Here is a 12626-nt window from a genome sequence, read left to right on the forward strand (position 1 = left end):
AGATTAATGGGATAAATATGTGTATATCTAATTAAGAAAATTTGAATTGCTATGAAATACTGCAGTATAGTATTTGGTTGATCATCAATGAGGCCTAACTTAAATATTAAGTCGGCTAAAAATTTATCATTAGTGAGAGTTGTTCTTAACAAAAATTTCGTCGTCTACATATGCTGCACTGCAGTGCTTTATAATGACTATATTTCACAAGCATTTACTTGTATGATGGAGTATCTAAATAAATTGAAGTGGTTGACCAGAAATTAAAATAAGAAGAAGTAATAGGGTACCCTAGAAATACATTTTATAATCAAGATTGTCCCACTTGCTATGCACAGATGTCCACAAGTTAATCTCAAGACGTGGAAAAATGTGTTTCATGATTTAAATTAATAATTTAAAACAAAAGGCCAACTCTTTATACCTCATTTTATTGGGCACTAAGCCCCAACAAATCTTGCAAGATTATATTCATACGACGTATTATATAAATCTAATTGCATCCCAGAACACTATATTTAATGTAATATTATAATATAAAAAACTTACACTATATATTACTAATAATGGAGCAATATACTATTATATGCATATTGCCGTATAGGTAATGTTACTCAACGCATTTATATTAGCCGACGGCATATATGATACAAGTATTTTATAATATACTTTTACTGGTCAACAGCCAAAGCATGCATTTTAAAATTGTAAAAAAGACATGAAAGGTTATTATAGAGAAAAACATGATTGATAAAATAACTAAAGTGACCTTTCAGCTAAGCCGACGAGAAAGATCATTTTGTACATGGAGGATTCGTGTTACACATTTTAATTCAAATCCATAACGCTGAATCTACTTAATTAGTATACTTACTTTATTTAATAGTTCAGATTCATCCTAAATTCCTAATATATGAATAAATATGCTTATGTTCGTGTTCTTGTTCATTCGTGTATCATGAAAGATTTAATTAATGTAGAGTACATTTGCTTGACAATATTTTTTTGAGTAACCGTCATATATACACATCTAAAGTGACTCAAATCTTCGATATACACTAAAAGAACAATTTCACCGAACATGAATTTCCATCGGTAATTTCTATTTTTCCATCAGCAAATATTGTAACAAATGGAAAATTTCTATTAGTAACCTTTTTATTGACAGACTAGGATAATTCCTTATTTCGTCGGTATGTAACACTGTTACTATTGTCTTGATATAGATTGCCCAGATCTAGTTAGTAATTCATAGATATATCACACTTTTTTTTTATAGTTATAAAATAAGAGTAAAGCAAAATATAAGAAGTGTGTTACTCCTAATAACTAAAATTAAAAAAAAATGAAAAATAATGGAATATCTTTGATGACCACACCATAATGTCCACTTCCCTCTTCCATCATCAACTTTACACCTCCTCAAACCCCAACATTATGATTGCAATAAATTTCTTCCGCAACCTATAAAAAATATTTTCTCATGTCCCTCTATCAACAAACGCCTCATCACTCTCACACAATCACACACTGTATTATTATAATTATTGTTATTGTTATTTCTCGCATCTTCTTCTCCAAATCTCCCAAGAAAAGAAAAAAAAAACCCTCTCCTCCTCCAATTTTCTGCAGCTGTATGCCCAAACTAAATGTATTCAGATGTAGCAGAAATTCCTCAGCCAATTGAGGGGCTTCATGAAAATGGGCCCCCACCATTTCTGAGCAAAACCTACGACTTGGTAGAAGATAATGACACAAATGAGATAGTCTCGTGGAGTCGAGGTAACAACAGTTTCATTGTCTGGGATCCTCAGACCTTTGCTGTCAATCTTCTTCCCAGATGCTTCAAACACAACAATTTCTCTAGCTTTGTCAGGCAGCTCAATACCTATGTAAGTGTGTGTGTGTGTTTGAATTCTAAATTCTTGTTTTGTGTACATGAAATAAATAGGATGAATGTTTTTATCTAGATTTGTTGAATCTAGCTAGAATGCCCTAGATTTTTCTACATTATTTTATGTGGAAAAATAGTTTTGTTTTGTTTGTATTTAGGCAGTCAAGTTGCAGATTTGTTAATGCTTTATTTATCTCAAGTTGTGGGCTTTTGTCTGTTGCATTTTCTAGAGAATTCATCTGCTCTCATTAATTAATGTCTCAGCCCTTTTTCTGGAGGTTTCTAGCAAAATCTTGATTTTATTTTAGGGCTAATTATTAGTGAAAAGTTGGTATGTATTTAAAATTTTGTTGCAGGGATTCAGAAAAGTGGATCCAGACAAGTGGGAGTTTGCCCATGAAGGGTTTTGAAGGGGCAAAGGCATCTCTTGAAGAACATCAAGAGGAGGAAAACAACAACAATAACAACAACAACAACAACAACAGCAACTAGTACTAGTAATAACACTAGCATTGGCAGTTGTTTGGAGGTGGGAAGCTTTGGATTGGACGGTGAGATCGAGCGGTTGAAGAGGGACAAGCATGTGTTGAGCATGGAGGTGGTGAAGCTGAGGCAGCAGCAGCAGCAGACAAGCTTGGATCTTAGGGACATGGAGCTGAGGCTCAAGGGGCACGAGGCGAAGCAGCAGCAGACAATGACCTTCTTGGCGAGGCGATCAAGAGCCCCGCCTTTCTGCAACAGATGAAGGAGGCAATGGGTAGAGGAAGATGAAGAAGGTTAAGAGAATCGATGGTGCAGCATTGAGTCGAAGAGCTAGGCCTAGATGATCAGGTTGATAATATTGGTGGTGAGTTTGTTGCTGATGAGAACTTGTATGTGAAGTTGGAGCCTCAAGAATTTGGTGGATTTGATCATGTGGAGTATGAGGCCTTGCCAATGGAATCCATGGTTGTGGAAGAACAAATTCAATGTAGAGATGATTATGATGATCATCATAATCTTGATGTGGAGAAGCCACTTGATGAAGGGTTTTGGGGAGATTTGATCAATGGAGCATTTGAAGATGAGATTGATAACTTTGTTTTGGATGATCCTTAGATGATTGAGTGGTTATGTGGTTGCTGAGTTTATTTGCAGATTGATGGATCAAGAATTCAAGATTGATTAAAGGAGTCTTGAATATTTGTGTGACTGAATTCAAGTGTAAAATGAACTATCTTTAGCTAAAAGAAGTATTTTTATGCCCTCATTAACCATGACTTTGATTGTTATTTCATGTTCAAGAACATCTTTATTTTTTCTGCATATGGATGCCAATGATGTTCATATCTAAGGTCATTGTGAATTTGTGATTCCACCATATAGTATAGTAATTAATTATACTTACTAAATTTGGTAGTGAGACACAATTCAATAACTCAAGGGGCATTGGTTTTGAATTGGATTAATCGTTGTAATGACAAATCAAGGATTTTTTATTTAGAGGTACGAGTTATACACCAAATAACTATGTCACGCACAAGAAATATTAAAACAATACTTCTTGAACACTAGAATATTTTCTTTCTTGTGAACAACAAACTTATAGAAAATAGTAGTACAGTTTTGGTAAATAAAAAGTATTTGAAAGATTAAAATGAAAAATAGAGTATGGCATCATTCTAAAATGAAAGGGGCTATAGTTTGATCTCGTCTCAATTGTTTGTGCACCCATTTCATAAAAGTGAAATCTTGTCTTGAGTTCACTGTCAACTTGGCAAATGAAATAAAAAAAGTGATTTCAACCCTCATAGTATATTTTATAATATATGAACCATGATGATAACTAGATTGTCTTTCACAAGACTATTTTGAGATAAAATGGAAGGTGCTAGATTTGAAATTGAATAAAGATCACAAGAGATGATGCTAAATGTCTGTCAGCTCTGCAATACTTTGCACATGCTATTCGTGAACAAATGCATGGGCTGTCACTCAGACAAAGTCTTAACTTTTCCCACTTTGCCAAATCTTTCATATTGTCATTACGTTGGAAAATAACTAAACCACTTGGGATTATATGCCGTTTAACATTAGGATGCATTTTGTGTCCTCGACTGTATAGAGTTGTCAAAAAAGTTGGTCCAGTTGGGCCAACCCAAGCCCTCAGAGGCCCCATCCCAGGTTCACGTCTGAAATGGGTTGGGCCGAACCTTTATATGTATTTCTAAGTCCATCCCAGCTTAGGCCCATTTAATAAGATGTTTTATATGCAATATAGTAGTATTACTTAGTAGAATACGTATTATGGATATAAATATTTTTTAGAAAAAATTCATAATTCTTTAAACCCTTTCACCGAAGAGTCCAACAAGATGATCTCATCATTCCGCCGTTAGATTTTGCAAAACGGGACATAAATAATTTTTTTTATGGTTAATTTGCAAGTCAGGTCAAGAAAATAATTTTTACATTGATTTCACGTGTGTTTATTTAGCAAGTTATAATTTTTGATGAGCCCTCGAAACGATGTTAGGCTCAAGCTTTTTTCATGTAATAATAAATTTGCAAACCAAACAATCTATCAAAATATAATACAGTATATACTCAAAAACTAGTTATAAAACCTACCTCTATAGAAAACACCTAAAGTTGGGGACACATCATAATTAAACCCCCTTATCTTAATTTATTACACCATGACAAAAGAGTAAAATAGTTGTTCCCCAAATTTATTGCTTAATCTTGAGTTGCTGGTGAAAGCATCTCCAATCATTCCACTAAACTCAAATTCATTTTATAGCAAATGTCACACTAAATATTGATTTTACTCAACCATTTACACTAAACTCAAACTTAAAAGAATATTCTCCAAATTATGCCTTTTTTACTCACGTTTGAAAAAATTTTAGGTTTTGTTTAGTGTAAACCTAAAGATAGGTATTTTTCTCAAAAACCAAAAATGAGATTGGTTTTTGAGTCTATTAGAGCTAAATACCTATCCTTTTAGGTTTTAGAGTCTTGGAGATGGTCTTATACATTGTGTTGATATAATGAATCGTTGTGACATTGTATCATTTGCCATAACTTTATGCTAAGTTTTTCTTACGCAATTTATTAATGGCATGGCCCTATAATTCCTTTTAGATGTGTGGAAGGTATGGATTGTTGGAGTCGCTATTATTCTAGAAAATTTTGATATCTCGGTCAATTGTCGCTCCATAGTACACAAGGTACGGAACCTACTCCAAAATTTTGAGTCGTATGGTCCGTCATGTGCATAGAAGGTAACTTTGCGCTGATTTTTTATCGAACTATGCATATAACTTTTCTAGAGGAGTTCATGTTTTAGAAAATCCACGGTGAGTATTCTAGCAGTTAGTTCTTCATGATAGATTATTGTTTCTTAGTTTCTCTTTTGGGAAGCTGCGAGTTATGTCCAAAAAAATTTCATTAGATTGCTAAATATAATAGTCATATAATTAGAGGGGAGTGTTATATTCTTAACTACTAATGCTAACTTCTACTAAATAATAGCCAATTAGATATTTAAATTAAGGCTTAGATCATTAATCCATAAATGTCAATACGATTAACGAAAACGATCAATAAAGCTAGTATTAATTCCAAAAAATATCACTAGGGGTATTAATGTCAATTAACTACTGTTTAATTATAATTAACTTTTAAAAGAAATTCCAAAACTTTTAATTCATATAACATATACCAAATTAAAGATAATTTCATAAGGATTCCAATGATATCATCATGATATGTTTAGCGTCAAAATTTGAATAAAATTTCAAATTTTTTAATTTTCAGTATGGAGAAAATGTCAGCGTATAATATAAAATATGTCAGTATAATATATGTAGAATGTCGATATAAGCGATGGGTTAACGTTTAAAGCTTGTGTTGACATTATAGCATTGTGTTGATATTTTAGAAAGCATTTATATTGACGTTTTAAATCGCGCTAATTTGCGTTTTTAATTTTTTGATTTAATTAATAAAAGCGAAAATTACGTGCATTAAATATTAGACGCGTTTTTAAAATCATGTGCCTTAAATTAGTTGTAGTTAGCGAATTAAATGATGAGTTAGCAATTGATCAGAGATGTTTTAACGATATACTAATATTTTAACACCAACAAAATACAATTCAGTTAATAAGATAATAAGATGTTTTAACGAAAATATAATTATAATAGTTATAACGTAAAGTGGTCAACGTTCTCACAATTGACGTTGTAAATAAAGTAAGATAATGGGAAATGGAAAATAAAATAATTTATATAGTTACTAGCTTACTGCAATATTAATTGTTTTGGTTTTGGCTGGTTTCTAACTATAAATACCGTAAATCCGAAAGTCACCCATAGAAATTTCCAGCTATAAACCTTCATAAGCAAGGCACGATTTCTGTTTCCAGATCTACTTGCATTGTTAATCCTCAGCTCTCACACACACAATTGAAGAAATTGCTGTGATTTCCACTGCTAGAAGATCTACGTAGCGATCGATGGGGGACTACCATCGACGCCGCGAGGCGGCGAAGCGCGGCCGCAGGAGACGGCTGAGTATTTAATTGGGGAATTCGTTGGTGAGAGTCATTTCCCCTCACTTCCGATTACTGGCAGAAGCTTCTCGAGCTTCCTCTCGATCTTCGCTGGCCTGCTCATCGCGTTCGCCGAGCCTGTCAGCTCTTCGGTCTGTGAATTCTCAATTCCGTTTGTTTTTTTCAATTAAAATCTGTCTACGCTTTCCTCGTGCCTACAATTTTGCTATTCATGTGCTATTTTGCGGAGTTGTAGCCTGCATTGCCGATATCTGTTCCGAGATTGTGTGAACTCGGTCTCACGAGTGTGATTTATCCTCTGTTATGTTTCTTCGCTTTCTAGTTATGGTTTGATGATAGTGCCACAGAATGTTTTAGAGAAATGCAGCAACTAGTGAGTCTTATCTAGAGATGTGTCGCAAACCTAAATTGTAGCCAGACTTACGCCGTTTGAGAGAGTGATGAGTTTAATAATAAGTCTTTGTGGATGTCTTAGGAACACCGTTTTAGAAATGAGTGTATCTATTTCTGCAAGCTGATCTTTGTTCAGAATGCGTATGATGTCCTCCATAAGGTCACTACTCACTACAGTTATGTTATGGAAAGACGGAGTTATCCTCTTTGTATTTCATTACATAGTCATCTGTGATAAAATTGACTCTTGAGAAATTTTTGATGTCTGAGCATTTATGCATATCTTCTATAGCAATATTGATTATGCATCTTTTAGTAATATACCACATCTTTTGTATATGCCAATCCTTATTCCTTAATGAGAGCTTGTATGTCTCTGGTAGCTTCCCCAACAAAGATGCATCTTTTAAGAAATCTGGTGCAAATCATTCTAGTGCAAAGTTGAAATATTAGAAGATCATAATTTCGGTACTTCTGATAGGCTGTGGAGTTGTTATTTAGGTTTTGGAAGCCAGAATTCTGTAGAAAGTGTGCTGTTAACTGAAGCATGAGAGTTCTCATCTTATACTTTCAATTTTGCATAGTAAAACTAGTAGCAACCAATCCATTATTTCTCGAGGATGATGGTTTATGTCAGCTTCGATGGATATGCTTCAATAAGCTCTAGCCCATTGAGCGATTGCAAATTAGGGAAATTTACTCACACATTTTGTTATCAATGTCTATGTGAATATTAAATACTATCTGCCAGATTTTTAAGGTTCATTTCATATGGCTGATTCAGTTATTCTCCGATATGTGTGCAGCCATGAATAATTGTAAGACAAGGCACCTCGTGAAGATTTTGATTAACCTGGCATGGTGTTTGCAGAGTGTGTTTCAGCCTCTGATATGGAGTCCACTGCTCTCTCAAAAGCTCTTAATGCATTATTCATATCTTCTGTTTTCCTGAAGTATCTCATTGAGAATACTAGGAGTGACAACTTTGAAGAACTGTACCTGTCGCTGGATGAAACTGATCCTGTGCCGAATAATTTCTCAAAGGTTCAACATGCTATGTCTGCACCGATTTTTATTTCTTTTCTTCCTTGATGTTGTTAGTTAGTACTACTTTTTTATTTGTGCAATCAAATTATTGCTTTCAAATTTTTGGAATATTTCACATTATCGCTGTGTTTAGATGCAGGAAAGTAGATGGAGTAGCTTTGAATGATTAGGAAAAATGTATCCTATGTCTCCATTTACTTCTGAGTATTTCCTAGATAGTTAAAAGTTAGTTCTACTAGTAAACAATGGATTAGACTATAGTATTTTTATCTATCTAGGCTAATCCTCAAAAGTATTTTTTGGGGAGTTTACAAGCAGCCGAGCTTATTTTCACAGCTTATAGAATGTTTAGGAGCTTATTTTGCCAAACACTTCTCACAAGCTTATAAGTTGTTTCAAGGAGCTTATATGCTTAGCCACGCTGGTACTTAGGCTTATCCATAAAATGGTTTACCAAACTAACAACAAAGTAGATGATATGCCTTGTTGCTATTAAATATCAAGTAGTAAGTTTCCCATCAAGTCGTCTGTACTTAGCTTTTTCCTCCAAGAGTCTCCAGTGATTATTGTGAGTACATGTGTAGACCATGCTGATTTACTCATGATCTTTATCCTTCTTAGTTCTAGTCATTCTCAAATAAACTGATTTACATAATTTTTGTGTCATTTCTTTCAACTATGAAACAGGTCAACATGTTGGAAGCTTAATCATGTTCAGTGCTCTCAATTTTATTGGCAAAGTTGATGTCAGGTATGGAGTGAGCTGTGTGTTACCCGGTTGATGTTAAAGAGGCATGTCCATAACCTCTTTTCTCTACAGACCTGGAACATACCATCTGCATCAGGAGCTCCTTCACTTCATAGTGATAGCATCGTCAACTCAACTTCTCTCTGGGCCAACACCAGGACCAAATGATATACACCCATTCATTGATGCAGCAATGACACAGGTGAGTAAGTAACTTTCTCAAGTATCTACGAGGCTCTCAACTTCTTCTTCTGATTAAAAGGGTGCCTCTTTTGCAGGAAGCTCTTTGGTCAATATGGTCGTGCACAGGTTGTTGCTAAATTACATTACACGCCCACAGTTTTCTGTTAATACTTCATCTTCTATACTATTTTCGGAAGGAAATCAGCCAGGAGTTCTAAGGAGAGTTAGCTCTGCAGCAGGTATCACTTTATTACACCTTACTCTGATTTAAAAGTTTGTGTGGTGTAATTATAGTGTATTCGCTTATTTGTTTGAACTTTACACTCTTGAACTTTTTTGGAAATGACATTTTTTTAATGGATTTCATCTTTCTCTCTTCCTTGTGAAATATAGGTTCGCAATTCTTAAAAACATGTTTTTCTTTTCTAACTTCAAACATAATTCAAACCTGCAGCAAGCTTGGTGCTGTTTCCCATCAATTATTTAGTCAGCTCAACTGGTGAAGCCTCAAGACGTTCATTAGCAGAAGACAGTCTTCATGTCCTACTCATTCTCAGTTATTACCGAAAATGTGTATCAGTGGACTATGCAAAGGATAACAGTCTTAATAACAGTTCAGAATCTCTTCAAAAGGAAGAAACATACTTTTCGGAAAACCCTTTCTGCAAAGCATTACAGAATGTCATGGATGTTGAATGTATGAGATCTTCTGCATTCCAGATCTATTGTTTGTTTGCATATGCTCTAATAGTAATAGTGCTCAAGTCTGACTAGTATGCCTACAGTTGATCGTGTTGATGTTGAAGGGAATGCACACAGTGAACCAGTCACGAGACTACCTTTTGCTTCACTTTTTGATACTCTTGGAATGTAAGTCTTCTCTTTACCTTCTGTGTTATACTGGAAGCAGGTTGTGTTGCTGTACAGTGCTTATCATTTTTGGATCCTCGAACTGCTATAGTTAAAAAAATAACTGCTATGCTAGAATCGAACAATTTGAAAGACTTACAGTATGTGGTTTCAATTGCATTATTGTTAATCTGTTTATTTAGCTGTAACTAGTAAGAGATTCATAATATCAACACGTAGCTTTATTTGTAAAGTCTCTATTCCTCGGTGATCAAAGCCCAAAGATCTATGAATTATCTGAAATGAGGTTTTGTTTCGTTTTATTTTTTATGCTCATGTTAGAATTATGAAAGTAGATGTCCCTGGTGTTTTTGCATTAAAAAGGTTGAAAGCACCTGACTAATTTCACCAATTCCTCTTTAGTAAAATATGAGTGTAACTACTTGTTTGTGATAGACTATTGATATTTTTCTGGTCATTTATCTTCTTCTGTGTGATAGACTATTGATATTTTTCTAGTATTTCCCTCGGTTCTATTTCTTATTCCTTTTGATATTTGATGATGACATGTTGTGATTGGCAGTTAATGCCTATGTTGGAGACACTATACAATGCTTCGAACAGGACATCAAATCATATCTATATGGTCCTTGTTATCTTTCTCATACTAAGTCAAGATTCCACTTTTAATGCCAGCATCCACAGACTGGTAAAGATTTTATTGATCCGTATCTTCTGTTAATTACTTTGAGTGGCAGTTGATTATTATTTATTCTTCCAGATGCTTCCTAATGTTCCCTGGTATAAAGAGCGTATCCTGAATCAAACATCACTTGGATCTCTCATGGTGGTTATTTTAATTAGAACTGTGAAATACAATCTCTCTAAGCTAGGGTAAGATTTGATATTTTTCTATGGTCCCTTTTCTTTTCCATTATGTTTCGCTGTTCTATAATTTCCTCCAAGATACTCACCGGTGCTTGTGAATTCATGAAATGTTACTGAAATGTGCTTTAATGAGATACCTGGAATCTCGAAGACGAAGTGCAAAATTGCTCCCTTTTGTGCCAATTAAAAACTGCAGAAAACTATTAACTTGTGCCACGAAACATCTCATTTTGACATCTTTTTATTAACAGATCAAATGATACATCACGATGATGAATTATAAATTCTGCTTGTGCCACAAATACGTCCGCTTTTTATATTATAGTCTATAGATCATAATTTCTACTTGTAAATCTTGTCAGATTCCCGAACCATAATATACTACGAAGGAGTTTTGCTTGGTTATTTAATATTTTCACAATTCTCTTGGAAACAGGATGTCTATCTCCATACAAACTGTCTTGCAACTTTGGCAAATATGGCACCACATGTTTACAAACTGAGTGCGTATGCATCGCAGCGGTTGGTTAGCCTTTTTGATATGCTTTCACGCAAGTATGTCTCATGTTATTTGTTATTGTCGTATTTGATTGTTTTCGGTCATTTATAATGACTGTTTTGGATATGATATTTGATTTCATCTAATTCTTTAGGTACAATAAATTAGCCGAGATTACAAATGAAAAGATAAATTCAGGAGATGGTGCTCTAAGAGGAGACAGCCTTGCAGAGGATCCTGTAAGAAAACCCATGCTGTAACTTTTGCAATTGCAGTCCTCCAAAAGCTTTATATGATTACAGACTTTACAGTGCCTTCATTTTTGATGCAGTCTGTTGAACTGCATATATATACTGATTTCCTGAGGATTGTGCTGGAAATACTAAATGCAATCCTTACTTATGCATTGCCCCGAATCCGAGGTACTAAATGTGTAAAGTCATTGATTACTCAAGCAAATTATTGCGAACTGCAATCTTTTCTGGGTGTTTTCTCATTACATGTCCTTATTTTAACTGCTACTTTCAGGTTGTTTATGCAATTATGCACAGGCAGGAAGTTTTTCTACCTTTCAAAACTCATCCACGTTTTAATGAACTGTTGGAAAACGTATACAATGTAAGTATTCAGAAAAGAGCATTTTCCCTTACATAAGCAAATGTACTTCAACTGATTTACAAACTGTATCATCTACACGATGGAAGTGTTATGCTCGTCCTTTCTTTTATCTACAAACTTACAATCACATTATGATTCTTTTCTTGTTCCAGGTTTTGGATTTCTTTAATAGCCGCATTGATGCACAAAAATTAGATGGAGAGTGGTCGGTTGAAAAAGTGCTTCAACTCATAATAGACTACTCTCGTGCTTGGAGAGGTGATGGAATGAAGGTATTAATGAACACTTACCGCAATAAGTTCAAAGTTCTTGTTGTTACTTCCTTGTGTCTAACTTAACCCTCTTGCCTTTAAAGACATTTACACAATTACGTTTCACCTCGAACAAGAGAGTAACCCTGAGAATTCTTCATTCCATATGTGTGGCAAATGGTTCTATCTCACAGGTATACTTCCTCAACATCATAAACATGTCCCATCATTGATCCTTATCAATTTCATTTCATTCCGCCTGCCTCTCCGTGAATTGAGTTTATGTTCTATCTCGTATGCAGTGGATTTGCTTTTACTGCAAGCAGCATAAACCTATTCCCAGTGCCTGTCGAAGTAAGAATACTATCCTGCTTCTTTTAGCTCCATTCTGCTGAAACTCCGTATTGAACTATAGAGTTGCGAATTAAGGTAATAATATTGATGGATTACTCAAATTGAACTGCAGGATGTAATTTCACCGGAGCGGAGAAGCCCCATACCGACGAGCTGAAGGAACACGCCCTCCAAGTTGACACACTTGTATAGTCCAGTTTTATAACTAGGCTCGAACAAACTTGTATACATGAAAATTGTAGGAATCTCAATCCATTGCTGTTTATATAATCCCTTTGTATATATCTTATGTTTTTTGAATACGGATACCTCTAATGCTAGCGAATAAGAGAGATCACCCGTTT

At 34.6% G+C, this 12626-nt stretch overlaps 2 pseudogenes; both read left to right on the forward strand.

Annotated features, from left to right (window-relative positions):
• Positions 1-1604: 1604 nt before the first annotated feature.
• On the forward strand, positions 1605-2992 carry LOC125194609 (annotated as a pseudogene).
• Positions 2993-5764: 2772 nt separating this feature from the next.
• On the forward strand, positions 5765-12619 carry LOC125194610 (annotated as a pseudogene).
• The last annotated feature ends 7 nt before the right edge of the window (positions 12620-12626 follow it).

The sequence above is a fragment of the Salvia hispanica genome, chromosome 6, assembly GCF_023119035.1.
Source record: "Salvia hispanica cultivar TCC Black 2014 chromosome 6, UniMelb_Shisp_WGS_1.0, whole genome shotgun sequence".
Lineage (NCBI taxonomy): Eukaryota > Viridiplantae > Streptophyta > Magnoliopsida > Lamiales > Lamiaceae > Salvia > Salvia hispanica.